Source organism: Columba livia, chromosome 5 (assembly GCF_036013475.1).
Source record: "Columba livia isolate bColLiv1 breed racing homer chromosome 5, bColLiv1.pat.W.v2, whole genome shotgun sequence".
Lineage (NCBI taxonomy): Eukaryota > Metazoa > Chordata > Aves > Columbiformes > Columbidae > Columba > Columba livia.
The window spans coordinates 56,680,208-56,707,712 of NC_088606.1; the positions used below are offsets into that span (position 1 = coordinate 56,680,208).

Sequence of the window (27,505 nt, forward strand, 5' to 3'; positions counted from 1 at the left end):
CGTTCAGAGGAAAGAAGGACACTACATCCACACAGTCACATGTAACTAGATGCCTATCCACATTTTCACCTTTTCATGCAAATTTGTCCCATTTTTGCCATGCTGCCTAGAGAAATTACTTATATTCATAAAGTATTGTTTCTCCTTTTGTGTTATCAGAGTCAACTGCCTGTCACGGCCTTATGAGGTCCTCTTTCTCAAAACTGTTGGAGCAAGGGCTGGACTTTGGCATTCAAAACCAGCCTTGAATCTCTGAGTCCAGCCTGAGTATCGCAGGCTTAGCGTCAAATAATGCCTTTCACAAATTTACCTTCTAATTGGGAAGCATCTCACAAACGATGCCTGCTGCTGTGAAGTAATAACAAGTAAATCCAAGGAGTCTTTTGCCTTTTGAAGAGAAAAATATAATAAAAGTTAAACAACTCCCCTCAATTAAATAATGACTAAAACACATAGTAGCTTCTTTCAGACAAGCCTAAGGCAAAGTCCAGAGAGCAGCTTGCTTCATCCAAGCGATGAGAAACACTCCTTCACTGACTAATGCCACCAACTCAATCATCAAACCTCTTTCTTTCTCAATTAAACACAAGTCTGGGACACTCATGGAGAATAAATATTATATTGTTTAACCTGATTTCTATACCAGATATCTCCACTGAGAACAACAATGGTACGAGAAGAGGTTAACCTGTTTCGCACCAAGCTTTCAGTGTTGCTTATACTGATGCTTCCACCATGATACCAAGTAAAATCCGTCTCATCATTACAAAGAAAAGAGATAATCAGCACTTACATTGCCTTCTATCCATTTCAGGAAAGTTGAAGTAGGTTGAATCATGGTCCTAGCAGAAGAGTCCAAAGTATATGGGAAGTAACTGAAATAAAAAAAGATGGAAATTTCTCAGGAAGGCATTTCAGTCTGCTTTCTGCCATTGAGGACTTCTGGAGCTCCAGAAGTTGGGCAGAGAGAGAGTAACCAACAGCTGCATCCTCCAAGAGTAAGTATAGTGATGGAGACATTGAGAGCTGAACATACAATTGATTCAGTGATATATATTCTCTGAGTTTTGGGAACGAATTGCTATTACAAATAGTCCTTTCAATCCTACTCAGCAGGTATAAATGTAAGGAGAGTCTGTTTTTATCTCATAGCTGAAGAAATAGCAGAAGCAGAGGAAAGTACTAAAGACATATGTCCAAGAGCTCTGGCAGTGTATATAGTTGCCGCTATACTGTTTTTAACAGAATTCCACCTATTTACATGAGCTGTTGTGTGTAGATGTGCTTGTCCAAGTAGTTTTCCATGGCCAGAAGCCTATTAGGCATTCATAGTAATTGCAGCTGGTAGCAGGGCCAACTCTTAATGTTGCCTGACACTTCCCAGTGATTCCAGTAGCTCTTAAATTTACTAGATATTAGTAATTCAGGCTGAAATTGGTATACTGGATATGTACCACTTTGTTGAATTTGTCATGAAACCCTGCTGCCTCTTCCAAGGATGAAAGTAGAGGAAAATACATTGCATTGCCTTTGTTCAACACTTTTTTTTTTCTTTTTCTGTATATGTTTCTGTTTGGTTTCTACCACATAATTGCAGTGTTACAGTCTTTCCACTACAGAAATTTTGCAATTTAGCAGAAGGAGAAGAGGAGAGGTTGTCCTACTGTTAAGACTGTCAGCCTTGCTGCCCACTGAAGAGGATCATGTATTGATTTGCTCCTTATCAGTTCTGCTCACACTGGAAGGAGTCTGTGTCTTATCTTTCCAGTCAGGCTGGGTTCCCCCTCATTTGATCACTAGAAGGAAACCTAAACATGGCCAAGGGATGGGACAAGAACATCTCCTGGTCCAGGTTTGCTGAGGACTGTGCAGTGAGGCACATCTCAACAGGAACAAGGTGTTGGGTTATGGCCCTTAGTAAATTATTCATCACCAATGATTCACTGAGCTGTCTTAATCAACAGAAATGACAATATATCTATAAAAATATCCTTGTGATTGGTTATGTCATTATGTAGGAGAACTCCCACAGCTTGGTGAAAATGTGCTATAGTTTCTGTATGTTTGGCTTCATCTTCAAGAGAAGAGGGTAAAAATAGACAGTCAGCCAAAACAGATTTTAACATAAATTATTATTCTATAAAGTAACTGAGGAGATTATTAGAGACGGTGATTACTTCGTGATTTTATCTAAAGAAATAATACTCAAGGCCTGTCAGCCTGCATGATGGGATGGTGTTTATTCCATTTTTTGTGAACCACCCAGTATAGTGGCTGTTTCAAGTCCAGAGGCAGGTAAGCAGACATGTGCCCCTCTAGCCACAAAAACAATCTGACCATCTTTTTATTCTGGTCCAGACTGTCAACAGTGTAAATTGACATAACTCCACCAATGCAAAGTTTCAGGCAGAGTAGAAAAAGTGCCAGTTACTGTCCCTTCATTCCAGTGGGGCTGTGCTCAGATCCACTGAAGATCTGACGATTTGCTCTTAAACATGCATGAAGCATTATTTGCTGGAAACAGCTCCCTTTGACTTTGGGCCTTTCAAAAAAAGTACCCAAAACCTTTAAGAAGGTAAAAGAAAACAGAAAGGTTGAAGAAAAATGACTTAACTCAGTAATATTAGAGATAGACATAGTGATAAGAGAAAACTTCAAAAAGGCTTAAGTGGAATTTAAGATAAATACATTAATTAAGATACAGTTAACACAGTAATCTAAAACTTCCTGGAGACTTAATGAGTTTGGAGCCACTAAAGCTGCACTAAGCACAGAAGACACAATCAGAACAGACACATAGCTCAAAACCATTTCCATTATCTCTTTCACTTACTTACATTAGCTAGAAAAACAGTAAACAGTCAATGGGATACAGGAAGCATAGTCAGACAACATCAATGGGCAACAGAAAAAGGTTAGGTCATACACTGTACAGAGAAGAGAACTTGCCCTTTGGAATTGAAATATAGGCATTTTAAGCTCCAGTGGAATGTATCAGAATGGCCTTTTTCAACTTAAATGCATGAAAGGTCAAGGGGAGGTCATATTTGCCTTTGGGTTCATCAGCACAGAACGTATCTCAGCCCTTTCTTTATTCATTCCCATTAAAAAAAAAAAAAAAAAAAAAAGGTTTTCAAACCTCTCTGGCATGGCATAAATATTCATTCTTCAAGGCCCAGATTTTCAGTTGGTGTAAAACAAGATAACTGCACCGAAATAAGGAACCTCTGCCAATTTATACCATCTCAGAATCTGGCCATCCTGTTAACATTCTTCTAAGATTCAGAAATGGCAATTTTGAAACTTTTCTTGGAGCAAATGCTTCCAACAATAATGATGCATGTTGAAATCTAAGACTTTGACATTTAAATTGTCTGGGGTTTTCTTTGAAATGCATGGCAGGAGGTATCTCCAGAAGAGCCAAGGAGAGAGTAAATACTGCAACAAACTAGTTTACTGCTTCTCTATGTGTTCACCTTTCAATAACAGTTTTATGCCTTTTTCAATATTCCCACAATACTTTTTAGATAGGAAAGAACTTTTCCGTTCCCTTATAAATTGCTTTGAAAATGGAGAAAGACTAAAAAATAAAAGGGCCACTCACAAATGACATTGCCGCATTAACACAACGAGGAGAGACCCAGCAGCCTGCAATAGGACTGTGCATCCATATCAGGGCACCATTTGGCTCTCATACCTAACCAATTAATGACAGAGAAACTACAAGAATATAGGGTGATCATCCAAAGGCAAATGAGTGGCCATCTTAATGAAACAAGTATCTACAGTTACTTAATTTAATATTAGTTAGCCTCCTTTCTGAGGGAAAGGATGAAATCAAGTCTGACATGGTTCAGTGACTATTTCCAAAGGATCACAAGCTCTGTGCCTTCCTGCCTGAACCCAGGAACTTCACATTCTACTTTCTTAGTGCACTAAGGTAATTTCTAAGATATTGGCAAAGAAAAAGTGCCTCTCTTTTTTAAGAGAGAGATTCCATTTGAAGAAATAAAATAATATCAAACTTCTGCTGCCCTGGATAACTATTTTTATCCTAAAATGGATAATAAATAAGAGTTTTTCTTTCTTTTTATTTTCTTTCTGAAGAGTTTCAGATGATGCTATTCAACAATTTTCAGAAACTCTTAGGAAAAACACAGCTCACCCCAGGTGGCATTGGTTTTCATGTGGCATTTCTTAGTCTTTATCCAATTTCACTTCTGTCCCTCAGCATGCAGGACAATCAACACAAAACAGTCAATATTTCTCCATATTGAGAGTCAATTCCAAGGAAGAGAATCTCATTTTATTTTTTATTTTATTTGTAATATGCTTATCCTTAAATGAACATTTTAGACACAGATTCCAAATTATGCATTCATTGGAAAGATTAACTCTGATTAACAAATTTATGCTAAACAACTGTGTTTAATTGGATTTTTGTAAGTAGCTAAATGTGAATGCTTCTCAGTTTTCTACAATATGGAAAACAAAACAAAAAGTAATTTAAAAATATTTAATGAGGAACAAACTCTGTGCTGCTGACCTATCTTCTCTGGTGATGTCCCCTTCTTCCCTGCATTCCCCTGCATGCAAAGTTCCCCTAATCTAGTCCTAATAATGGTTAAAGTTATCTGTCTAATCAAACTAATTAGCACTGGTGAACAGAGACATAATCATAATAGAAAGCAAATGCCAGTTTTACAAAATGAAAACGCCATATGTGCAGTAATTAGTGAACCACAGGCACTTTTTATAAATCATATTTATTAGTTCGTAAACAAATCAAATCCTAAATGAAATGAAAGTTACCATTAACAAACACCAATGAATAAACGGATACAATGGCTGGCCCTGCTGGGTGCATTTCTCAAGGAGGTGTGGAAGGGCACCCTCTCTTCTGAAAGTTCCTTTAGAGGTGTTCAAGCCTTTTTACAGGGCACTTCTGTGCCATCTTCTTCAAGTCACAGCACGGATGTATGAGCTGATCCAGGGAAGCTGCAGTTTGATCATATGGGCTGCTTTTGTCTGGAGACCAGATGGTCATAAATTAGGATATTCAGGTTACATCCACAATAAAAAAATGTAGTACTAATAAGTACTCTCATAGTGTTCTACAGCAGACCAGGTTTCACCAGAAATTTAACATAGATTTTGTCGCCTTGCATAAATGATGATATAGTATGAAATATATTTAATGGCAAACCCCCACCTCACCCCCAAAATTGCCAAAATACATGAACCTCTGCTTGGTTTTAAACCCTAAATCTTCCTTTTACTGATGGTGGTCAGATCATTCCTTAAAGGTGATTATAACAAAAGACAAAAAAGGATTTGTATTGAGAATATTTTTGCAGGTTATAAATTACCCTAAAAACTCAGCTCAAAGGAGTTTCACTTGCAGATTGATCACTTCTTTCTCACTAAGCAGCTCAGTATCTGGCTGATAAAACCCAGCCAGCAGAGGCAACCTTTCAAGCTGGCTTCAGGCTGAACAAAGGTCTATTTCACACCTCAGACAAACAGCTTGAATATACAGTATTGGAGTACTGGAGAGACGCACAGCCCAAACATATAATATTGGAGGCTCAGACTGAAAAATCTGACTCAATACTCACAGGAAGACTTAGTTAAAATTAAGAAGGTTTGTAACAAATAGCACATATTATATATCTGATCACGATGTTTATGGCTTTCCTCTCCATAGGAAATACTGGCAGCAGAAAAATTATGAATAGAGATATTTTGAAGGTAGAAAAACTACCTCATTCCTCTAGCTGTTAAAATAGTCTATAGGCTGAGACCTTTTCTTTACATTAAGTGCTCTTATATTTAATACATCTTGGCTATCTCCAGGCTTTAGGCAGAGACCAGATTTCCTTTCTACAGTTTAGCTTAAAACACTGCAGAACTTGCTCTTTTAGTCTTGACAAAGTGAAGCCTTTGACTTCCGCAGCTTCTGCAGACCAAAACAGATCATGAATTTTCCTAAGTCTGCAGAAATTCAGATACAAGTCTTAGTGTAGTCACATCCTTCTTTCCAAGCTGATGGTATAATCTTGTGATGGGCAGCGCACATTTGTACTCTGAGGTCATGGCACAATATGTGCTCCAATCCCCACTTTGAGGTGAGAACACAGCGAGAACTTGGGAAGCAGAAGTACAAACCAACTTTTCTGCAAGTGGCAAGTCATACTATTCCCTTTGGTGCTCATTTTGAAAACATTAATTAGAGTGGGTATTTAATGTGACTCTCCTGTAGTATGTACATGAATAGCTCAGACTAATCTCACCCCGCCCCAGCAATTCCAATGTACGCTGTAACAATGTCTGAAACATTAACAGTGAATTAATTATAATTGTGCAGTGGCGCCTGGCCACTTTGCTTTCTGTCTAGTTTATCTTTGTTTTAGACTAAAGAAAACAACAATGAAAGAACAAACACGCAGTAAAATCTGTGCAAGAAAGTATCCCCATTTCAGTTCCCCTCTCGGCTATACCCCCCATCTGGGCGGCAAGCATGCTCTTTACATTTAAAAGTGCGATACAGAGAAAACAGACCCAAAGCTGCAAGCATGCTGTGCATTTAAATTTGATCCCTTTTTTGTTTATTTATTTTCCTGTGTTTCTTTGGACTGGACAGGAAGCTTAAGCACTGCAATACAGAAACAAAGGCTATTTTCACTGTATATTTGGCCTGGCCAAGCCTAAGAGGTAATACCAATATTGTGAAAAAGCCTGAGCAGGCAGGTTTTTTTCCCAAAATAGATGAAATGAATCCACACAATTATCTGAATACTTGTGGATTTTCCAAAATGGAGCATTACCAACCACTCATGGTCCAAAATAGCTACTTAAAATTACTCCAAACCCATGAAATTAACTTTGAAATTATTATAGCTAAAAATGGCAATAACACAACAATTTTCTTTGTTTATTTTTTGTCTTCTGAGCTGGTTGGGCACTTTTATTTATTTACACAGGCAAGTAAAGGCTTTCACAAAACCTCTTGTTTCTAAGACCTGGAGCTATAGGTCCCTTCCCCAATCTCCACCACAGGCCCTGGGATAAGATCACAAAAGTTTGACCACTGCAAAGTGCACCAAAGCGTCCCAGCTGGGATCGACTCCTATGGCTGGCAGAAATGCCATGTGAGAACGCACAAAGGGCCTCACACGTTTTAGCAATCTGGGCTGGGATTTTTACACTCAGTGGTATCAGCAAGAGCTAAGGTTAGTCCTAGCCGTGCTGGAAGAACACATTTTAAAAAGCCTTGTTCTCCCCTGAATGGGTGTGTGTTGGACTGGAGAGGTAACAGGAGGAAGAAGGAGGAAGACTTGTCATATGCCAGATAAGAGGAGGTGTGGAGAACCTTTGTGGAGAAAGCAGCAACAAAGGATATGTCACTCATACAAACACCTGGTCAAGCCCCTTCACAGCACTCAAATGCTATCAGCATTCTATTTTACTGTTTCTGGAGAGCAGTTTTAGCCTCATCTCCATGCAGAAGGTATAAAGCAACTTGAACTCCCTCTGGAAGAGTAATTTTGGAACAAAAATGACAGACATCCACCCGGTGCTGTGATGTTTCAGGAGGACTGGCCTTGTTCCTGCTGAAGACCAAGGGGGATTTGTTAGTGACTAATGTGAGCTGGAACAGGGGACATACGTGACTCTGTGATACCCCGATGGGCGACTCTGTACGAGAGGCAGTGAAAAGACCCCTGTCGACTTAAATAGCCATTAACTGTTTAACTAACTAAATGAGGTTTATGGCTTCTTCACATTAAAGCTGGTAGATATCAGTGATCTGACCCCAGCATTGTAAACAGCAAGACAGAGCTTTAATTTGCTTATTCTTTGAAGACTGGCCTTCTAGCGTTCTAATAAAGCAGGATTCTAATTGACACAGGATGAACTACAATATGTTTTAAATAATTATACTGCATGGTTAAACAGTCATTACTGTAGGAGGACAAAGACCAAAAATATTAGTTCACACCAAATATTTCTTTTAAGCAATGTTGTTTTCCCCTCCTAATTTGGTTTCCTTACAACAAACTTTGCCTTCACAATTATTCCCTTGATTGCTGTAAGAGTGCCAACATAATTTAGTATTTAGGGCTGGTACACAGAGCCTGGCAAAAACCTGACTCAAGCAAGTTTTGCTGCAGAATGGAGATTCGGCTTACTGCACAGAAAGCAGTTTTCTACATGAAAACTATTAAAGTATATGAAGAGTAATTAAAAGCATCAATTAAGAATGTGAAATACAAATAATTTTCTATTAGCCAGAAAACTTATTCTGACATACTAAAATAGGTGCTTAAAAGAAACTGAGATGTGGGCTACCACTTCTTCAGAGCTCTAAAATACTGCCAAGTGGTGTCTAAATGTATCATTTGATGCAATATTTATAGGAAAATAATTTCTCCTTATAATTTACATTATCATAATACACTGTCACTGTGTTTATCTGTACGAAGATACCCAGAAATGCCACTGCTATGGTGACAGTAAAACTTAATTCTGCAAGCAAACCTGCCTTTTCTATGTGTGTGGAAAGACACAACCTGACATTCTCTACACTCTGCCATCCCTGTGCCAAGAAAAAGGGCAACAGTGCTATCAGTTGGCCCATGCTTTGTCACATTTCACTGAAATAATTCATATTTACTGTGAAATAGTATCCATTGAACTGACATTTCATCTTAAAATTATTCTGTGACAATTATGAATGAATTTAATGGGTCTAAGGCAGGAATTTCCTGTTTTACACACAGTTGTGTAGCTTTTTCCTATGGAGAGTCACTGCAGAAGGCTGGGCGCCTTGATTCTGCAGAGTTACATTCAAAGAACAGCAGAGACCCTTCGCACTGGTTTTTGGCAGGGTGCGACAAAGCAGACCCATCATCTCACATGCTCAAAAAGGTTACAAATGAGATTTTTACAGAAAACAAGATTTAGAACAAACTTCAGTCAAACCATCCTTGCTATTGCTTGGGAATTTGCTGCTATTAGTCTCTAAAATCTGACATGGCATGTCAAGATGTTATCTACTTATCACATCACTGGCACCAACCCACAACCCTGGGGAAGAGGATCCACAGAAGGAGATTCTGGATCACTTAATGCCAAAATGGGAATAACCTCTCTTAGCATGTCTGCACGCACCTGCACACAGCATTGACAGAGAAAGCTGCTGCTGGATAAAGCAGGACACTGGTTGCCTTCTGGTACTCACCCTTTGCTAAGGTTCTGCTCAACAGAATGAGTACTCTTCTGCTTGTCTTTTAATTTAACTTCAGGAAAAAAAAAATATTTATGGAAATGAAGAACTATTTTTTTTTTAAACAACATCCATCTGTACCGAAACCCAAACTGGCAGTAGCCTGACATAAGCACCAAAAGGAGAAGGTTACAACACAAAAAATGGGTGCACTGAAGGATTGGTCCTGTGATCCTGTAATGGATGACATCACATCCATGGAATAGTTTAAGGAATTATTATGAACCTATACATAAAAGGGACAGTGAAACTTACCCTAAAGTTCTTAATAGTTGATGTTTCTCAAGTTCAGCTTTTTGGAGCCTCATGATTTAAGAAATTACTCAAGGAGGAAATATATATGAAGTATTCCCTTGTACTGATGTGGGACACTGTGACATTGGGGACTGTGTACCTCACCTATGGATGTTTAATACTGTAGAAAAAGGGAAAAAAAAAAAGTATCATCTTTCCTTTTAAAGAGAAGTGTACAGCTTTTCAAGAGCAAGAAGATGACATGTAGCGCTGCGGTCTGATCTAGTAACTTCATGACAACATCTTTTCCCAAGAAGAGCTTGGGAACAGACTGGGCTTCAAAAGACAGATTACTTCAGGAATACATGGACACGCACATCCCTTTGCCATGTGTTATCTCTGCAGTCCATCAACAGTTAGCTCAGAAGCCCAGGCCAAGGCAGGGGCTCTTACCTGGGAGTGCAGCTTCTCAGAGACCAGATAAAATACTGAGCAGGAGCAAGTAGCTGGTGTGTGCTCACTGGTGACGTGTTGCATTCAAAAGGGTCACAAAAAGAGGAACTGGAGGTAAGAATGGCCCGGGAGAAGGACTGCGTTCTTCAGCAGCTCCAGCAGAACTGAGGAGTACAAAAGACTCATAATATTATATTTTGGGCACAAAGAGATTTTGGGTCTTCACTAAACAAAATAAATATTCAGCCAGACCAACAATTTCAGCTGAGTTATAGGAAACACCACCTGAAAAGCCATTTGGACAGTTTCAATTCAAATACATGGTAACATGCTTCTTTATATCTCACTTTCCCTCTGCACCTACTTGTTCAGGTAGTCACCTTCCTACTCCTCATTTTTGACTATATGATCATGCTTGCCTTGAAAACCCTTATTCTCGCTTGCTGAGTTTAACCCTTCACAGCTCCTGCTGTAGCTGTGTTACAAGGTCGTGTAGGAAGAAAACAGAGGCATGGTTTATCTTGTCGGCTCACCAAGGAAGCAATCTAAATTGTAAATCCAAGTCCTAACCTACCCTTGAGCAGCAGGTGATGTCCTCAACTATTTCCCTTGCAAACCACAGTCAATTACGCTAACATATGTTTTAGAAATGCATATGCTGGATCACCTGAAGAACAGTGGTTTCAGCTCTCTTGTATTTTTAAGCAAGAGACAACGGTAAATTTTCCATCCAGAAGAGTAATGTGTTAACCCGCTGTGGCACCTAATCCCTAAGAGTCTCATTTTGATTGTACAAAAATAATGTAGGGACCTAGCAGTTTAAAACTGTCTTTTCTGGTGCCTAAGTGCTTCATTTTAATAGATATTAGCTGTTAAAGATACTCATTTTGGCAATGACATTTACAGCTTTAACCAGTCTATCACAGAGCACAAGTGCATCACTTAGTAGGATAGTACTGTTTAAAAAATAATCTACCTGCTTTAATGCATATTGGAGTGTATTAGTTGATGTTGAATTAGGTCATTTTAACCCTCCAGCTTTTTTTCAGGACCATGAGTACATTTCAGACCCTTTTAGTTCAACATTGGACTAAAAGATTCTTCCACCCAGTCATAATATTCACTTAGGTCTCCCCTTCCATTTAAATTAATTTCCATTAGTTCCTTTCAGTTAATTAAGCCTCACAACGTCGCTGCAAAGAGTTTAAGAGCTACCATTCCCCCGTTTGGGGTTGCAGGCCTAATCCATTTGAGATGGACAGAATAACTCCCACTGTTTTGAAGCAGGGCAAAGAACTAGGCTTTTTCATATCTCAGCAAAGACTCCCATCAGTTTACAAGGAAATTGGGTAGAGACACAGGTGACTGAGCCAAAGCCACACACAGACACATGGCACTGCAAACCTTCTGAGAGGTTCCAGATGTGCAGATTCCTGCGTATCTGTAACCACAGCCCTACCCTCCTTTAGAAACAAAATAATGAGACAGCAGATGATCAAGAAAATGTCAACGGGCTGTATAAACATGCAATGGAAATCTAAGAAGCCGATTTCTCCTTTGTTGCTAAAGGCAGAAGAACTGCCATGCTAGATCAAACAGCAAATCCAATTAACACAGTATCTCCTCTCTCATAGTGGCCAGCTCTTTGGAAAGAATATAAGAATTATGTCACGCTATCTCAGCTTCTCAAAACCAAAAATTTAAACACCTTCCTGAGCCAGACCTCCTATCTAGACCAAGTACCTTTAAACAGCCCTGCCGCCATTTCTGGTCTATCACCGCTGCTGCTCAAAGTGAAGGGTTAGGAAATGAAATGAGGGCATGACCCCCTGAGTAAGACGGAGCCTTGGCCCTAAACAGAGGTGAGTACTGTCCATGAGCTGACCAGATGTCATCTGCTGGGTCTATGGCATCCGTAGAGATTGACACCATCTCTCTGGGAGTCATTGGTGGAAGGTTTTGTGTGTCTGTGTGAGCCTGTACTTCCCCATTCCCCGCTGAATTCTTGCAGGTGGGGGAGCTGCAGAAGCCCATCCCAGTGGGAGACACCCAGGGAGCTTGTGAAAGGTGGAAGGCTGTCCTCACACAAAAGCCCAACACCTCCCACGTGCTGAAGTAGGATGCTGTTGAGCTGCTGACTGGAGACATCTCCCATGAGTTCAAAGCAGCAGAGATCACTGCTGTCTGCAGACACTGCCAGGCAGCCACTTGTCAATAGTGTGTCCATACCAGCCTGTCCAAAGCAAAGCAGGGGCAGCGTGCAGGGCCTCACTGTCTCCTGCCTGAAGCCCCATGAGACAGGTGATGAGAACTACAGAGAGCTCCTGAAACATGGACCTGCCATCCATTTACATGGTGGAATGTTTTCTCTTCTGTTTTCTACTCTTTGCTTAATAGTCTGTAAAATTCTCCTTGCTTTCCCAGCTGCCGCTGAGCAATAAGCAGATATTTTTTGAGAACCAACCACTATGACTCCATAATATTTATTCTGACTTGTAAAAATCTCATTTGACCTTGCTTAATCTTACCCAGTTTGCTGTGTAGGTATTGCCAGGGCTCTTATTTTCCAGTCAGCATTGCTTTGAACATATTGCCATTGAATTTCTCTGCCATTTTGGTTACCTAGTAATGCGAATGCCACAGTCATTAGGTAATGGTACATCATTCTACAGATTCTTGTAGGCTAATTTATATTTTACTCTTTTGTTATGTGATCATGTTCTGTAGGTTTGGATGATTGTGGTGTTCAAATTTCACTGCATGGCTTAAGACTTGGGAGAGAGACAGTTTTCTGGATAGGGGCTAGTCTTTGTACATGTAAATTTTGGTAAAGGTGTCTACATTTTTTAATATCATGTCTGAACTACCTTATGAGGAACACAGTGTAAACAGTGATTTAAATACAGGTGTCTGAAAACTATTAGATTAATAGTTAGAATCAGTCTTCTTTGGCTCTGTCTAGTACACTGAATTTCTTCAGAAGCTATCATGCTTTTGCAGGAGAGCAACAGAAAGTAAGCAGGCCCACAGAACACATCAGATGTATTATTGCTAAGGAAGTAGAGGTTAATAAAGTCGTTTTCTAGATACAGAATTAAAAAGAGATTAAAAAGTTATCTTCTTATCCTGAAAATGATGTAACACTGTGTGCAAAACTCAAGGTTTGACACAAGGGTACATGAACACATGAAAAGATAATTTGTCAGGCCCAGTTCAGGAAAGCATTTCGTGTTATAGGAATACACAATTCATTTTATCATTTGCTAAAACATCTCTGCTTTTCTGAATAGCAATAGAGTTAAGTATCTGATGTAGTCTCCTGAATGCGAAGTTCTAATGCCAATTAAGTTCAATTCATTGGGTCTAAGGCTACTTACCTGAAACAAGACACCGATACATTTGCATACAATAAATGACAGCTTGAGCATCTGCAGAGTAAACCACTGGCCTGCTGAGAGGATGCAATAACGACAAAAAGAACTTGGAGATACCTTTTCCTTTGGCAGACCATGCAAAGCTGATCAGGAAATGAGCTCAGATTCTCACCAGAAAGGCAAGTATAGCATCAACTAATATATCCATTAGTTTTCACAAGGTTTTAGTAAGCTTAGAACTCTCTGTATGAGATGCTGAGCAGCCATGAGTGGAGCTGGATAGAAGTAGCATCCTCCTATGGAGCACTGAAGAGTTCCTTATATATACTGTTCCCTTTGTGAACTGGAATAAATCACACAAATGGGTCATGTAGGATAACAATAAAAAGGAGAACAATAATTTTAAAAACTAGAAATTAATTTTTGGAGCTTTTTTGGTGACTACCTGATGCTTCTCAGTAGCCGTGTGCTAAAACTCAACATCTTTTCTCAGCTTTATTACAATAAAAATCACTCAGTACCATACAGAAGTACCACACTTGGTTATCAGGTCAGCTTTTCTAGAACTGTGTGGGATAGGTTCCTGAACACACAAAAGAAGCATTTTATCATCAGTTTGGAGGAGCTCTTCCCAAAAATCTTATCACTGCACCATTAATTTAGGGAGAAAAATACTACTTTCCAATTGATAAAGCGTATGAATTACTCAGGAAGAACTGATTTAATAACTTTTATTTATAGATAGACTTTGCAATATCTGTATGTAAGGAACTACGGCCAAAAGAACATGCAAACAAATGGAAAATTAAAACACTCTATGCAATTTACTGTCATAGAGTTCTGTGCATGTATGTGTGTTTGTGAATATGTTAGGCATGAAGTTCTGAAGAACAGACATAAAATTTATTAGATAAATAAAACCAGGTTATAAGTATAATAGAAGAACTTTGGACTATCAAAAATAGCATGTGGTATAAAATGCCTGGGAGATCATCTCAGGTATATTAAACTATTGACAAACTGCCCAAAGTGCCAGCTTTTGGGTTAATAACATTGGATAAACTTGTTTTAGATACAGGGTATGATGTTTGGGTTGTTGTCCTAAGCAGCTGATACCAAGCAACACATATTGAATTTCTCTGTACTTTATCAGGGGAAGATGTCAAAACCGAAGTGTATCCTAAGACTGGCATCTCAGAGGATTTCTGAAGTGTTTATATTCAGGCTACACAGTTTCCACCCACTTATGAGAAGGAATGTCCAGGGTACATAGCTGACAAACACAACCCTCTTGACAGCCTGTAACATGTCACAAACCAGAAGATTTGAAGTGAACACGAAACTGTCCAACTTGTACTTTTATTTCCCATCTGGGTTTTTGCAAGAGAAAGTGAAAAAAAAGCTGTCAACCAGCCACAAAGAAAGTGCATATGTCTGTCCTAAGGGAGCAGAGTGGTTTCAGGGACAGGCCATTTCACCCATCGAGCCTTGAGATCTCAGCCTTACTAATGGTGATTTGGGGTCAACCTCTATGCCGTGTTTCTTCTCTTCCCTTGTCTACTTAAGTAACAAGACATCAGCACTATGACCTCAAACGGCCGATTTTTTTGGCGACCAGTATGAACTGAAGTAATCGATGTGATTCACCCTCAAAAATCAACTAATGACATAGTCGGTGACTTCTTGTGTGGGAAGCAACAGCTGCTTGAGATACTTGGCTGTATGAATCTATGTCACTCTTGCTAGGACCACTTTCTACCAAAAAAAATGCCAAGATCTTTCCTTTTTACAGTTCTCCGGAAGTGAGAACGGGACTGCCGCCCACCACAGCCCTTCAGCCGGCAACCTTTTTGGTGCCAAGATCTTGTAACAGGCTTTCTGTGAGCAGGTGCCAGCATCAGGCAGGTATGTGTGAATCTGCAGCTCAGATTTCCAGTTCCTCAGCATTAGCATCCACAGTGCTGTTGATTTGTGTCCCTCCAGTTATGACACTGAGGCTGCTAATGTGGTCATTCCTGTAGAACTCATATCCGATTAGCTGAAAGAACAGATGTGCTGCTTCTAAAATTTGCATTACCCATTTCCACCTGTGAGAATAATACCCATCAGTTCGCCAATTACTCATGGAGATTTGAGTTTGAACTCCAGACCCAGATCTTTTTACAAGCAGTACATTTAACGAATCAGTAGTGCACTCTGCAAAAATGCAACTAAACTGAAGTTGGAGAAAACATCTGTCTCTGATGTGAGCCATTGTGATGCTTTATGTCAGTTTGCATCAGTCAAGCTTGCAATTTAACTCTGTTTCAGGTTTTTTTTTACATGCATCAAAAGGTTTGTCATTTTTCTGTGATTTAGGTAAAGGTAGGTTAGGTAATAAAATTCTGTGGGCTGGCAAGCACTGAAGCAAACCTCAGCTTTTAGCTTTATGTTCCCAGATGCCTACATTTCCAGTGGGTAGTGTGTCATATGTCTAAAGAAAATGAATGCTAATGAAACAGAAAGTGGTGAAAAGCTGCTGTAATGGTAGAAAGTTGCTCAGCTAATAGAACAGGTTCTGATAGAGGCAATTGATAGAGCTTTCCCAGAGGTCTAAAATATAATATTTAAATATTTATATGACCAAATAGCGAGCTGAAGGTGAAAAGGGGGGGAACAATTTACAAGTCTGCTGTATAAGGGTTGTTCTGGAAGGTACCTAATGCATGGTCTCATGGTCTTGCAGGTTCCAGAGGAAAATTCTTCCTCTATTGCCTCAGAAAACTCAGAAACCAGCTTGCTGCTGAGACAAACTTCTGTATTACATCAGGGACAGAGCAATGGATGTTGAACTATGTCTCTTCAATGGAAATCTTTCTTTCCCCAGAGCTGGAAGGCAAAAGTACTATGCCTGCTTCAGCCCAGAACTGTCATCACATAGGAACTGACCCCAGACGTTTCAGAAAATTCATAGATTCCACCAGCTTTTTTATTAAAATGTCACATTCTTCTACTCCTAAACATTTCACTAAATACAAGAGCTGCAAGGGGCAAAATGTTGGCCTCAGCAAAGCCAAGACAGGATTAAAATCCTAGTCCGTTCAAATCAACAGAACTGTTTCCATTTCACTAAGGGGATGGCAATGAGGAGGGGAAATTGCAGCTATTTTGCCAATGCTTTTCCTAAGGACTTTTTTTAATTGAAAACTTGAAAATCTGACTCATTTTCATAACTGACATACACATGAGCATATGGTTAAGAGAGAGTCAACTTTCCAATCAACCCTCTAGGTCTCCAGAGGTCTTTCACCTTCAGCCAGTAGTTTTTGGAGGATGATGTTTCATTAGTGGATCAAATCCAGACTTGAACTTGAATCCAGCTGGCACACATGAGGCCCTCAAGCTGACAAGCTGTTCCTTGGAGCGTTAGCAATTCTTTCCTCTCCTGCCCTAGCTTTTAAGCCAAATATTGGCAGTAGGATGGACCATTTGATTGTGGTATTTCACAGTCATAACACCCACATTTTGGAGCGGCAGTGCATGGAGCTCCAGGAAATTCTGCATCAAAGCTCAGCCTCAGCAGTTATTGATAAACTTCTTCCCAAATGAGCCAGGGCCTCCTGTCCTCTGAGAGGAGGGAGCCCAGGTAACCTGCCCTGTCCACCTGTCTCCCTATGGGGCCTGGCCGAGTCTCTCTCCCATTTCCTGCAAACTCAGGACTCAAGGAGCTCAGACTCTTTTCTCAGCTGCTTGTCCGGTTTCATTCTGAACAGCCGCTCCGATTTGGTGCCAAAGTTCACATGCAGATGCTGCCCCAGGCTGCTAATAGCTGTAAAGTTCCTCCCTTCTCACACCCTTCTCAAGCACTCGTTTATAATTAAGTAAAACTTATGTTCAGCAAAGAGATATGTCTTACCTCGTTTCTTGTGTAGCTCCCCACTGCTACCTTCAGTAAGGAATACAACAGACTAAAGAAAAAAAGAATTCACACGTTTGGTTTGCAAATCGCAAAAATCCTTGCTTTTAAGTACAACGTGTTATATAAAGCAGCAGGCAGTGATGGCCTGTCCTCAAGCTGCAGTACTCTGTATGCACCAATTATAAAAAAGGGCTTAGTCAAACAGAAAGAGACCCCTTGTTTCTTTTTTTGTGTTAAAATGGTGGCGCGGCACTTCCTGCACACCAATAACTAAAGCGATGGACCAGAGCTGAGATTCAGTTTCTGGTGATAATTGCCAAGTGCCAACTGCCTTCTAGGTCAGCATCTGCCTTCACACTCAAAAACCAATTCACACAAATACTGGATTGCTCACTGGTAGCGAAGAAGCATTACATGAACTTTGAAAGTAAAGACAGAGCTTCAGTGTTTCAGTCCAGGTCCAAAATTTATGATGTTTTCTGTGCATCACAGTGTAAGGGTATGTAAGCCAGTCTTAATGGAAAAGCTTTAGTGGCATTCTAGTTAGCTTTGATTTAAAGCTTAATTTAGGTCCTGAAAAGGGTTAGTGCATCTTTACAGCCATCTTGTAATTCTCCAAGAGTCCTGCCATGAAGTTAGCCAAGTCCACATTTCAACACGGCAGGGTCACTTTCAGATCAAAGAGGCACTCAGACAACTACCAAAATCCACTGATAAAAGGCTTACACCTTGTCCAAAAGTCTGCCAAAATGGAGACAGGCAATTCACATTACTATTCAAGTGCATTCGAAGAAGATGCAATGAAAATAACATGTCATATATACATACATATATATAGCCACTCATGATGTTAAATGAAAACTGAAATTCTAGGTTGAAAGTGGATCTAACTAAATATTTAAAATTGAATATTAGAGCTGAGAGAATAATCAGCAGCAAATAATTCACACGATGAATTTAGCTTCTTTTTCGGCATGTGGAGTGTCTGCATACAGATTGCAATTTCCTCAGATTTGATCATTACTTTAAATGAGGCTCAATTTTATAGTGTCATTCTTTTCCTGTATAGGTTGATGGTGAGGAGTCTCCAGTGCTTTCCTGACACTTCACGTCTGAAGTTTGTTCTGCGAGCAGCTGCACACATAACACAGAATTGCTCTGACCCGCAGTTTGATGTGCGTGTCCTGTTTGAAGATTTGAGCATGCCAGCTCAGCACTTAGTTTTTACAAGCACTTGTGAAAGCTGACTGCTAAAGGATCAGGAAAAAGCAAATATTAAGCAGAAAGTATTGCAGAAAGATATTCACTTTTAAATACTAGCAAATCCTCAACAACACAAAGGGCTGAAGAAGGTTTTTCACTTCTCCTGAGTATAAGCAGCTCCAACAACAGCTGTTCATTAGCTCAGCGTAGAGGATACAGCATTACTGGAATCAATACTAAAACCCCAAGTATTTCTGCAGCTGGGATGGAGTGCACCCACATACCAGTACAGGCTGGGGGCCAGCAGGATGGAAAGCAGCTTTGCAGGAGCAGCAGTCGAGGCCGGTAGGACAAGATGCTGAACACAAGGGAGCAGTGTCCCCTGCAGCCGAGGCCACCAGCTGCATCCCGGGCTGCACACCAGGCAGGGGCACAGCCAGCAGTACAGGGAAGGTGATGGGTCCTTTTCATCCACCACTGGTAAGACTGTACCTGGAGTATGGTGACCAGTTCTGGGTGCCGCTGCATTGAAAAGACAGACACTGACATACTGGAGCAAGTAAAGCAGAGTCCATCAAAATGACCAGTGAGATGGAAAAAAGTAACATATGAAGAGCAGCTGAAGGAAGTGGGTTTGTTCAGTCTAAAGAGAAAGTGAAGGAGAGATGTTACTGCTGTTTACTGCTACCTAATAAGAAGGTATAAAGAAAGAGAATCAGACTCTTCTTGGAGGTGCACAGTGATGAGACAAGAGGCTATGGACACAAGTTACAACTTGGGAAAATCTAACTAGATATGAGAAAAAGTTTTTCACTGTAAGAGCGGAAAGTACTGGAGGAGGTTGCACAAAGAGGTTGTGCAATGTCCATCCTCAGAGGTGGTGAAAACCAAACTGTACACAGCCCTTAAGCAACCTGCTCATACCAGACACGCTCAGAGTAGGAGGTAGGACTGGATGAGCTTTGGATGTCCCTTCCAGCCTACAAATTTCTATGATTCCTTTATACTTTAATAAATATTTTCCCAGTGCTTGAAACAAGTCCAAAGTATTTTTACATCCCCAATCTCAATTTCTGTAAGAATTTGAAGATTTTTATAGTAATTTCTGCCTATGGAGAGATTTAAAATGGTAAAATCCACCCCAACAGAGCTAGATTAGTGGTAAAATGAAGGTAACAAAACCAAAGGTGCAAAATTCCTTGAGAGTCGGGTTGCCTGTGAGCATATCTCAGCTCAGCACGGCTGACTTACGGCCACCCTGATTTACACCAGCAGAGAGTTCTGCATTGAATCTTTAGACTGCATAAATGAATGTGTTTTACAGTTAACATAACCTCATATATAGTACAGCTATTTTTAAGACATCCAAAAAATGCTGTCTTTCTCAGTGTTGAGCCACAGTAGGAACCTACGTGCAAGTTCTGTGATCTCTGGCTTGCAATATTATTGTGTCTGATGCAGAATTATTAGGTACTGAAATAAACTTCAGCTTTTAATGACTAAATGTCATGCAAGAGGATGCTGGATTTGAAAGCCAGTAGAAAAGCCCTAGGCTGTTTCAGAATTCAGATTCAAATTATTCAGTTATCTGTACTCCTCTTAGATATCTATAAATATCTACACTCCACAGGGTGCTCATGCAATTTCTGATGGTTTACCAGGCTGAAGCCACCTCCTCAACTGTAGGTTAGAGTTGTAACTCCTTGATATCGATGAAAAGGCAAGGGACTTAGTTATGAAGGTCATTTTTCAACTGAACAGTTAACTGGAGGGCAACACAGAATGAGTTTAGCTCTCTTTTGTCTCACAAATTTTGCAATCAAAGAATATAAACATGAACAAAGCTGTTAAGCAGGCCTCTTCTTGCCGAATGCTCTGGAAAAAAATTTAACTAACTTAATAAGGTAAAAAATTAGAACATTTTCATTAACACAAAATGTTCTTTTTAATTAGGATTTTGCAAGCTAAGTCTCCTAATGAATGAAGGAATGGAACTTCAAAATGATTTGAATTGCTTATTTTTTTTTCCTCTCGCTGAGAAGAACAAATGTAACTTTTTGCAAAATAAATTCAGTTGGTAATTGGAGACTTTCTAATTAACTATTTCATGGATTGAGTTTTCATAGGCTTATAAAAATGAGTTGCTATGGGATGGCTGCTCTCCTGGCTCATCCTCAGGAGCTCTGAGTGCGCTGAGAATGCAGCCGGTGCAAACCGAGCTGAGACACATGCGGTGGGCAGAGGTACAGGTGATTCACTCCTACACAAAGTGGGTGCAAAAACACATCCAGAGGATAATTGTTCCCTTCTAAGGAAGCAGTTACAAGGCACAGACGATAATGCTTATAGGGACACATTTATTGGAGGGATCAATGTAACTGTAGCATGCGGCAGGAGGTACTCCTGCTACCTCCTGCTGCCAGCTGCTCTGGCGTGGCTGTCTTGCCAGCATCAGTGCTGGCCCCACGCTATATGAGGTGCTGAAGAAAGACAGGTTCCATAGGGATGGTCCCATGTGAAGGAAGGCTCCTGTGTGACAAGCTATGGCAACCAGAGGGACAACACACGCTGACTGTGCCACACGATAAAGCCTTGCCTGAAATCACACCACCAACACTACCATGTCAGACCACCGGCAAACGCAAAGCAAATGAACTCAGTTGAACATCTCACATCTGGACACAGGTAGCAGGACCTGGCCACAACAGGGGAAGTGGGGAAGGTTTCATCAGAGTCCACATGCACAGCAGCTGCAAAAATCCCAGGGTGCTGCACAACACTGCACGAGCACCTTCTGCTGACAGTGGAGACGTGTTCAGCACCACCAGCTACCAAGGACGAGCTCAGGTGAGTGCAGCATCTTCCCCAATGCTCCTAGCCCTAATGACGACAAACAAGCCTCTCTGCCCGCGATACACCCATAGCCAGCACGTTGCTTCCAAAGGAAGCGCACCAGGGAACAGGCACTGCCAACAAACATCATCCTGAAATGCCAACAGAAAAAGCATAAGCTATGGGTCTTCAGTTATAAGACAAAAGTAGTCTAAAAGCTGGCATCTTTGTACAACAGAGATGAGATGCCGGTTTTGACCTAAAGCTCTGTCTCCCTTGTTGCAGCAGTTTCAGAAACTTTTTACATGACCACAATACTACATGTTATGCAGGAATAGGCTATAAAATCAACTACCAGATGCCACTATTAACCAGAGAAATGCACTTAATCCACAGAGATTGGAAGATTCAGCAGATGGGCTAAGGCAGACAGAACACTGTGACATACAAGAGAAGTCAAAACAAAGTTGTGGGAATGGGCCTGGATATTTGCAGAATTAGTAAAATCTGTTTTTCCTAAAAGAAAACATTACCAAGCAGTAAGTGAACAAGGCACAGCTAATCATAAATGTAATACATGGGTAGCTGCTTGCTACTGCTCACTGCTCATAGACTTCAGCCCAACTCTACCCTCTCAGGGTTCTAACACTTACTGCATTTTAAATATTCATTAAAATCTCAGTGGTAGTCTTCTAGATCAAGATGTGGAGAAACCTGGTCTTTGGGTTTTGAAGACTAGGTTCTTATCTCCATTAATGCCCATCAAAACAGAAACGAGGTTTGTTTAACCTTCTTGTTTTTTTCCGTGGGAAATGATCAGGTTTGTTTGCAGTGTGGACGCACTCACATTCCCATGTTCAGGATAGGGGTACAAGCGATAAGAAGGGAGTGACCCTTTACTAAATGAATTGTCCTAGGCACAATATATGAAGGAGAGAAAAAAAATATCCTAATATATGGAATGCTGGAAAGAAAAGGCATAGTGAAGGCAAAAGATGATAAAAAAGAGATTTAGTTGAGATGTCTTAATCTATTTACATAGCAGGAGGTTTTCAACAAACTGCCTTGCAAGATTAGAAACGAATTAGCAATTTGTGAAAACAGACATTGAAGTCCAGGAACATAGGTCAAGCACACACATCATTTGTACCAAATACTCAGCACTAGAAGTAAAATGTAAGTCCTATTTGATGTCATGGTGGCCACACGCTGATATAGAATAGAATAGTTCCAGTTGGAAAAGATCTACAACAACATCTAGTCCAACTGTCCCTATACAACACAGTAAGACATGAAGTTGAAGGATAGGAAGTCCTGCATAGGGTCTGTCTGAAACAGAAAACGTAGATGTCTTAAAATGGTGTAAAATTTATCAAATTAACACAATGCAGTAGATATTAAAGAACTTCACAAGATCTTTAACACATTGGAATTATCTAAGGATATATCATACATACTAGTATTCAGCGAAAAATACACGCACACGTACAGGATTTCATTAGACAATTAGAAAAGACATTAAATCTGAACTTTCCTGGAAGATAAAGTCAGATCACATTCAGTATTTGCAGATATCATCTATTTAAGTTACAAGTGAAACCACTTAAACAAGTGTTTGAAGAAGTACAAGATTCAGATCTAGAAGACAATAATGCTGACTGCAGTCCTGAAAAACAGTCACTCTGTTTTCCTGCAGACTGGACGACTGGGCAGATCTTAATGCTGGACTTACATTTAGAAAAAACTATCTGCAGGTATTTTCTCAGACTTTTTTTTTACTGTATGCCCACTGTTTTACACAGTCAGCTTCAGACTAGAAGAAAATGAGACACTACCACACATGGGGCACTGTGAATGTGATCCTGTTACCCCAGACAGATTTTTCTGTATTTGTCTCATGCCATTCTCAGGCCAGGGAAGGATGCACAAAACTGGGGTGCAGCAGTGGTTGGTTTCATGCCTTTCTGCACCACAAAGATATGAGCAGCTGAAACTGGTTTCAGTGGATCTTTACATGAGCTCAAAATCTGCCCCAGTTGCCCTGCAGAGGATGAGAATCTGCCCCACGCGTGTGGGATTCAGGCAGCTCCTGGGTGCTGGAACACCAGCTGCAGGAACCGGCGCCCTGGCCTGTCCTTGTAAGTGCTCCTGGGTCAGGGAGTATTTCTATTTGCTTTCTCTCATTTTCTTCTTTGTTTATTTTTGTGCATAGGCCGATGGCTGGGTGCTTCTCAAAAATACAAGCGCTCCCCCAGAGAGCACACATCCCGTAGCACAGTGCGGCGCAGTGCTGGCTGCAGAACCCTTTTTGTATTCCTTGTGCACTGGGCAGGGATTTTTTCATTTCATGCATCACCCATAACTTGCCGCAGCGATTCCAAAAATCTCTACCACGCTCACATGAATACAAATAATTTAAATTCACATTTTTGCTTTTGGAAATTTATCTTCATAGAACTTGGGCTCATAAAGCAACTGTATTTCTGAAATTTCTCACAGAATAATCAAGTGATGGCACTGCTCAACAAAACAGCCTAATCACATTGGTATTGTACAGGCACTTTGACCTATGACTGCATCTCACAAGAAGGTCAGCTGCTGATATAAATCTGTCACCAGTATTACTGTCCACGCTACTGTTTTTTCTTTGATGTTTCTTTATATAGACTAATTTAATAAACAATTAAAAACCAAAGGGGCTGCTGCTCAGGAAATCGGTAGCCATCTTTTCTCTGCCAATGGCCAATACCAAATGTTTTGGAGGAACTTACACAAATGTTGCTGTGAACGGCTATGGAAGAATTGGCTTGGAGTGGATGTTACATTTCTTGAACATAATTGTGCATACTGGTGTTCAGTTCTCCCTGACCTCAGAGAAAGTGTTAACTTTCAGAAAAAGTGAAGCAAATTATAACTTTGCAATAGGCAAGGAGTTCCACCAGGCTTTGAGAACCAAATGTCACTCTTGTCTCCTACCGCAAGGGCGGGACAGCTGGCCGGAATGCCCAGGTCACAAGCCACCACTCACAAAAGCCACCCAGAGGCCACTTCTTCACAAGCTGGTGCTTCCCCAAGTCCTGTGTTCACCCACTAGCCCTGGCTGTGTGCTCGCATCAAGGCTCCGCGCCTGCCACTGCCTCTGGTGCTGCTCCATAGCACAGGGGCTGTGCAAGGAGAGGCGGGTCTGTGTTTTGCACTGTAAACACTTTCTTGTGACTGACGTTACTTCTTTTCCCAGTGCATATATCTGTATTACATACAACTGATGAACACAATACTGTGCTTCCACACTCAGCAATGCTTACCTGAAAAAAGTGAGAAAGTAGAAAAGAGTGGAAGGAACTGGATTAATTGCAATGGCTTTTGTGTTGAGCTCAAATCTGGCAGAGCACCTGCCTGGGATTCCAGGAACCGGGCACACCAGCTCCTCAAAAGATGCTAAACAACTTTGCCCAAACAATTACAGACAGAACATTTAAGACAACGGTCCTAAATTTATCATTTGAGCAACAAAAACTCCGCAGGAAAATAAATTCATGATTAAAAGCTTCTCAGGAAGACACGCAACATTATTGAGCACCTACCCAGCTGAAAACTTAAAGTTTTAACCCTGTTATTTCTTTTCTTTCTTCATTAGTGGAATGAAAAAGCCTTAAGTTTTTCCTGTCCCTGAGTTGCTGATGGCAGTGGTGGCATATCCTCAGGCACTGTCCCCGCTGCCCCTGTGGCATGTCCCAAAGGGGTTTGTCACAAAGCACACTAACTCCTGCCAACCAAGCACCAGCGCTGCCTGCTGCCTCAAGGAGTTTTATCTAAAAATAGAAGCTGCTTAAGAAAAATGACCACTTCTTTAGAAGAACAGTCAGGTTCTCTCTGAATCAATTTAAGGCTGAGCACATCAATGACATAGAGCTTGACCTTAAGCGCTCCACAGAAATCAAGACCTAAGGTAAAGGTGTGCCAGTAATATGGAAGAAGATAAGGAGACCATGGGCCTGATCCAAAGGCCATTAGGTCAGTGGCATCCTTTAATGTTGATGTAAATGGGCTTTGGAACAGGCCACACTAGAGAAAAGAGCACTCCTGATTATAAAAAATATATTAAAAAAATAAGCAGCTGTTAGAAATGGACTAGAAGTGAAGGAATTTTTTTTTGCAGGCAAAACTTCCACTTTTTCCAGCATCTCAGCAAAGGTTTGGGCCATCTGGCCCCATAAATGAGGAGGCACCAGGTTGTTACCTCATCCTGACTGAGCACCCAGAGGTCAGCAGACTCTGGTTCCTGCACCACAAGCTGGAGTTCATAGTAGCACATGGGTGCATTTTGCACAAGCTGTTTCCACAGCAAAGACGTGATCAGACTCTCTGGTGCAGCTGTTCTTGCAGCACATTCAGGTGCTTCTTTAGCACAGCTGGACACCCATTCCTGCATGCATCCATTTTGCATGGGTGACTGCAGGAATCTATTCCCAGCTCACTGGGAGCAGGGACGGTTCAAATGACAGAAGAGCTGGGTGGTGGTGGTGAATGCTAAGCCTCACCCACTGCACCCCACCTCCAGCTGCTGTTTGCCAGTGGGTGCAAAGGCATTTTTTTGACTCAGGTGTAATAGTCACTAAGCTGTGGAGAAAATGCAAATGTTTATTCCTTTGTGATGAGACAAAAAAATACAACCATAATTATCACCCTCTCTGGCCCATGCTGAATATTCCTCGCTGAAGCTGCTAAACTGAGAAGGTTGTTCCATTGACAAGATATGAAGGAGCAAATATTCTGTAATCAAATATCATGTGCCCCAGCACAAAGAAAAATAAGAGAATGCTCTCAGAGGTAAAATAAAGGATATACTAAGAGAGTGTTGTTAAACGAGCTTACTACACTAAAACAATGGGGAAAGAGGGAATATTCAAACCACCCTGTTGGCTACAATATAATTGGCTTGTTAAGGAAATGTGTGCACACGGAGACGTGTGAAGGAAACAGGAGATCACAGCACACGAGGAGCTGCAGAGCAGCACGGGCTTCGGGCACAGCTTACAGACATTGCCGCCAAAATGCGGGAGCTGATGATGGGACAGAAAGCGGATTTCAGAGCCTTGATAAGTAGTGCACGTAGCTGCATCCAGCTGGCCCCACCGTTTGCAATTCAGGTTCTCCTGCAGGTGGTTTCCCCGTGCCAGCCAAGGGCACTATTCCTCTGTGACCCCACAGGAATTGTGTCGAGCTGTGAGATAGCTGAGACGTGCTCTCTGGCTCGGGAGCTGCCAGTTTGCCTTCAAGTATTAGAGCAGCATCATATTGATTACTGCTTGATATTTGCAGGTCTACAAAATGTCCAAGGAGACACAGGAAAGTTTAGAGACTTTTAATTTGTTGTACCAAAGCTTTTCTGATGGTCCCAGAAGATTACACATTTATGAAGAAGGGCAGCAACAATAAAAGCTTATTGTTTGCACTCAGCCAAACTTCATGGATTTTTTAAGTATGACAAAAGAGAAAATGAGTTACACAGATTTTCAATAACTTGAACACCAATCTCTGCTGTCCAAAGGGAATTACTCCAGTGTTCTCTCTTTGTCTACCTTGGCCTGGCTTTAAGGGTTTATCCTTGTAAACGACATCAGTAGTTACAGTTAACAGGTCCAAATGAAGCTGTGGGGTTGAGCTCCCTCTTGTCTTGATGTGCTAGATGCTCCAGGGAGAAGACTAAAGATAGCAAGAGAAACTTTGTCAAGGTAGACTCACCACCGAACACAGGAGCAAGTAGTGCGCGTAGCCCTACCCTTCGCTTCAATGACAAATCTGAGGTACCAAGAGGATTCTCTCATCAGAGGGCAATGGCACGAAGTGAGATTAAGGTAGCAAGCCATTTTGCTTTTATGTGTTCAGCTAAAGAACAAGGTCAAAGACATAAGGTCTTAAAACTTTTAATTAAGTTACAGTGGAATTATTTGCTTGCTCCTGGATTACATTGATGCAATTCGGCATAAAAAATGCTATTTGACATCTCCCTTGATTTCTCTTGCTCTTTGGTGGAGGTACACAGTAAATTGGTTTTGGGTACAAATTTGCTACTGTTAGGGATGCAGGATGCTTCCAAAATTTTCTCCACTCCCTGTTTTACTGAAATGGAAGAAATGCCATTTCTTTTTAAAGCAAGCAAAAAAGAAGCATTACTACAGCAGAAGCTAATGTGGCTGCAGGAAAGTATGTTGCAAATTA

At 40.8% G+C, this 27,505-nt stretch overlaps 1 long non-coding RNA gene across 1 annotated transcript in view; it reads right to left on the bottom strand.

The window, feature by feature from the left end:
• Positions 1–310: 310 nt before the first annotated feature.
• Positions 311–27,505, bottom strand: part of LOC110365825 (uncharacterized) — a 60,965-nt gene continuing 33,770 nt past the window's right edge. Inside the window, exons 3-5 of the long non-coding RNA XR_010473111.1 lie at positions 17,246–17,297; positions 794–875; positions 311–387 (exon numbers count right to left, since the gene is read on the bottom strand). This is a non-coding gene — a long non-coding RNA (uncharacterized LOC110365825). The remainder of the gene's footprint in view (positions 388–793; positions 876–17,245; positions 17,298–27,505) is intronic.